At 45.9% G+C, this 4,404-nt stretch overlaps 1 long non-coding RNA gene across 1 annotated transcript; it reads right to left on the bottom strand.

Moving 5' to 3' along the window:
• Positions 1-215: 215 nt before the first annotated feature.
• On the bottom strand, positions 216-4,068 carry LOC108644302. Its single transcript, XR_001923186.1, has 3 exons — positions 3,982-4,068; positions 3,756-3,897; positions 216-305 (listed from the first exon to the last, which is right to left on the bottom strand). It is a non-coding gene; the product is annotated as an uncharacterized LOC108644302 (long non-coding RNA).
• Between the last annotated feature and the right edge of the window lie 336 nt (positions 4,069-4,404).

Below are 4,404 nucleotides of genomic sequence, written 5' to 3'. Positions count from 1 at the left end.
GGCAGCAGCACAGGCTGCAGGAAGCCCTGCCCATGCTCTGCTGCCAGTCAGTCCTCCGTGGTTCATGATTTGGTCCTAAAATTTGAAGCTGCCTGCAAGCCTGGGCAGCTGCCTGCAGTGCCTGATGAACCTCTCCTCTCCCTGTGTCCTTGACAATGTGCCGGAAAACAGAAGAGCTGCTAAGGAAACAAATGTGAGTTGTGCCTGTGAATTACCTGGGTTTCTTGGCATCTGGCTGAAAATTGTGGCACTCGTTCCCAGAACTCACCAGAATCAGGGAATCCTCCTTCCTCCACGTCACTCTGCTGTCTCCCAAGGGAAAGGAAAAAAATACAGACGTTTGAACAAGGAAATAGCAAGTGAGAACACAGAGACGTGTACAGGCTTTTATGATATGGGAACTGGGGAAAAAACAGGCTCCACAAGTACTGGTACCATGAGCTGCAGCATTACCTGCTAGTGGCAGTCGGGAGAGGGACCCTCTGACAGGCTGCATTCAGCACAGCCCACTTACCCTCCAGGTGCATTTATTTGGATGCCTATCCCATTTCCCAAAATTGTTACCTAACGTGGGAAAATTTGGAAGGGGTTAAATCACGTGCTGTGAACCAACTGTCAAGAAGAAGATCTGAGAGTGAACATGTGAAACCAGGGAGAAGGGGAACAAGCAGCTGCTCTGATGGGATGAGCTCAGCCCCTCCAGGTGTCCCAGGAACACAAACACGTTCCCTGGCAGCCACGGTGAAGGCAACGGGACCGGCAGTTACTGCATCACTCAGAAGTGGGGCAGCAACAGCACAGGCATAGCTGCCCTCTGGCTTCTTGCTGGGGCTCCATCACATGCATTTATTGCAGTTGCATGTGCCCACACTGGTGCAGAATGGGTGAAGTCCTGAGGGGATCTGGCTATCCCACAGCTCTGAGGCAGGCACAGATCCAGGGAAAGAGGGAGGCTGGGAGAGAAGAAATGGTCTGGCCAAAAACATGTCTAGAAATCCCCAGGGTCCTGCTGGAGAGCAGTGCTAGAGCCAGGTTCCTCCCCACTGAGCTGAGCAAGTTCCTCTCTGCAGCAATCAACGCAATGTTTTCTCTTCTCAGAATCAAGGATTGCTCCATCAGACAAAAGATTTTCCTCCTACTGGGTCCTTCCTCAAAGATGGGGCTCTATCTACCATCCACTGCTGTTCTCTTTCGGGAAACACAAGTATGAGTGAGTGTGGTGTGAGAGCACCCTCACATCTTTGTAATGTCTACGACATCCCAGCATCCACAGTGTGAAATCCCCATTCGGTTTCAGGTCTTCTCTTTGCCTTTTTTTCCAACCACTTCAGCATTTTTGAGCTTCTGAAAGTGTAGGAGTTTCTACTTTTTTGCATAACTAGGAAATTGAGAGCTGTGGTTTATCTACTTGTTTCCTGTGAAACAAAAAGGGCTGAGAGATTGGGGGAGTGTGTGGGGTGGGGTGGGGTGTTTAGATAAGGCTGCCTAGAGAGTACAAGGATGAGCATGCAGTATCATGAGGAGAGATTTTTCCCTGGGTCCCACTGGCATAAAGAGAAGACTGCAACCACATTTGTCTGTGAAACTAGACTTCTTGGCTGTGGACTTGACTTCTGAGAAGTATCCCTCACTCCCAAAGGGATGTGCTGCTGCTTGCTGTCACTGTACCTCTCAGGCTGTGGTTCAATGGCCAGGGCAGCCCTCCTCTCTTGCCAAGGGGCCCTGCAGTTCTGGCCAAGCACCCTCTTCTTCACCAATGTTAGTGACATTTTCTGCTGTGAAAATCCTTTCCCACATGGCAGTGTTTGCCACAGAAAAGTTCTGTTGACTAGGAGGTGTTTTGAACAACTTGACAAGGAAGGGGCATGGAGGGTGAGGGATGGTCCATCCATGAAGATAGGGGCAGCACTGATGGAGAGCTTGGTGCTCCCCATCAGGCTGCCCTTTCCCATCCAAGCCTCAGCCCTGAGATGGGCTGGGACTGCCAGGATGGGGAAATGGCTCAGGGAAAGCAGGAGGAAGGCATGCCATGATTCAGCAGCACTACTTTTTGCAGTCAGCATTCCAGCTGCCAGAAGAAGGCAAAGTTTCTGTTTGAAAATGTTTTCAGTTAAATATATCATAAAAAGTAATAACATATATTTCAAGATGTAAACAGTAGCTCTTTTCCTCTAGCAAGAAAAAAAAAAGGCAATAAGGCAATTACAGCCTTTGTGTGTTGCTAGCTGTTTACTAACATGTAACATAACTCTAGGGATCAAAAGTGGGGGAAAGAAACTGGATTAAAGGAAATGTGGGCTTTTTTTAACTGAAAGTGTGCACCATAAAACCATTATGCTGAGAGGATGACTAATGTAACCAGTGTGTGTTTTGAAGCGTGTCATGAACACTTTTTATGCTTTCTGAACACACAAAGAGAAACCCCAGGAGAGAATTAATTTACAAATCTGATTAAGCATAGTGCCTAAGTGGCAAAAAGCATCATACAATAAATAGTAGACTCCACAGGTGAGCAAAGCTTTAAAAAAAATAAAACAAACATACTCTACAAAGAGCCCAGATGTGTGCATTTTGGATAGTTTAATGTGTTTGATTAGATGTCAGAGGTACAGACAATGAAAACAGAGGTCACGTGGAAGTAATAATACTGACCTCTTCTTCATTAAGCCATCATACTGCCTGCTAGTGTAAAGCACATATCTGAATTTGGAAAGCAAAGGCAAGGCTGTAAACACAAGAATGAGTCCTAGGATAAGGATTTTCTGCTTGATGTCAAGGAAGACTTTAAGAGTATTGTTTGGCCAGTCATAGAGGAATAAGCAGGGGTGGACCAAGAACCTGCCACCTCCTGGGGTTTTTTTCCCCTCACCAGAGACAACCTGTTCCCCTACCACTGACCCACAGAGTAGGGTCAATCTACCCCAGCACCAAGTCTTTCCCCTTGGGTGCAAGACCTGTGCTGCTTCACACAAGGTCATAACAAGGTCCTGCTCCAGCCACTTTTGGCATCAGTCTTGGCTCCTTGAGTCTCAACAAAAGCTACCTTTTGTAGCTGGTTGTGTCAGCCTTTGCTCATTCACAGTTATTGGGTGGTTTATGATAATGTTTCAGAACTGAGCAGTACTACTGCTCAGCAATCAGGGGTTACCTCTCTTGAGGGACTTCCTGAGTTCACAGGAGTTTGGATGCTAATTACAATACCTTGTAGCCATAGATCAGGGGCGCCTTCAAACTACAGACATGTTTATTAGAAGTTAAAGCTTTAAGTCTAACCAGTGCACTTCTGAATATTACACCTATCTTTTTATACAAAGGGAATATACTTTTACTAATCTTCTCACCTCCCTGGCATAACTGACAGCATACATAACACTTAAACAACCTTCGTTAGTTAATTCAAAAACAGAGAGGTGACAGAGTGACCTGGCATGACTTACACTTTCCCATGTGAGTGAGTGGTGAAATGCCCTTTCCTAATACTGTCATGGCAGTTGTCTGATATAGGTCTACCTTTCACCATCCTTAGCACATCCAAATGGGAGGCAAAAGTGAAAGTCCATCCCTGTGTTACACTGGTCCCAGTGAACAGAAGAAGGACCATTTTGTGGTGAAAGCCCTGAACTGGACTTGAGGTATCCAAGTTACTACAAATTACTACAGGTATCCCATTCCTCTAGTAAAGAGATCCAGGGATTTTTCTGGTTTTCTACTTCCCATTTCATAGGGAAGATTTATTTGTAACTACTTTCTCCTACCTTTGTCTGTTTTCTCTGTGTTGACTGTCAGGTCTTCACATTAGAAAAAGCTCTCTCACTGTGTGTAGGTCATCTAGACTAGTCTCCTGTAGATACCAAGAGACCAGCAACAATGAAGAAGAGCTGAAGAGCTGCCAGTGTCCTGAGAAGGTGGAAAAAGGAGAATCCATTAAGTAATGCCCTGAAACTTCTTTTCTGTGGGCTGGTAAAACACACATTCACTTACACAATGCAGGCACTGTCAGTGAGGCAGGAAGTTGTGTCCTCGGTATCAGGTCTCTGTGCTGTGACTGCAGGGAGTCCAACACCTTGGACGTGGCTCAGGCAGAGAATCTGTGTCACACGAAAGAGAGGAATGGAAACAGTGTGAAGCCATCGGCAACAAAGGAAGGCGAACAAAAACAGGACAGAAGGGATCACAGACACAGAGCCAAGTACAAGGCAAAAAAACAAACCTGTGGAAAGCTGGTAGGAAAACAAATAAAGTAAGTTTAAATTCTCCATCCTGCCTCCCAGTTTCTTCCACCTCACTAGCTCCTTGTTACTGAAATTTTCTCCCAGTGCTAAAATCAACACAAAGGACATGGCATCCCACATGACACTTGCAGGGTAAAACATCTGCTTGAGGATGAATCATAGAATCACAGAA

This window comes from Manacus vitellinus, unplaced genomic scaffold (assembly GCF_001715985.3).
Source record: "Manacus vitellinus isolate BGI_N305 unplaced genomic scaffold, ASM171598v3 scaffold_0_pilon, whole genome shotgun sequence".
NCBI classification, from domain to species: domain Eukaryota; kingdom Metazoa; phylum Chordata; class Aves; order Passeriformes; family Pipridae; genus Manacus; species Manacus vitellinus.
This window is presented reverse-complemented; position numbering and strand designations above follow the sequence as displayed.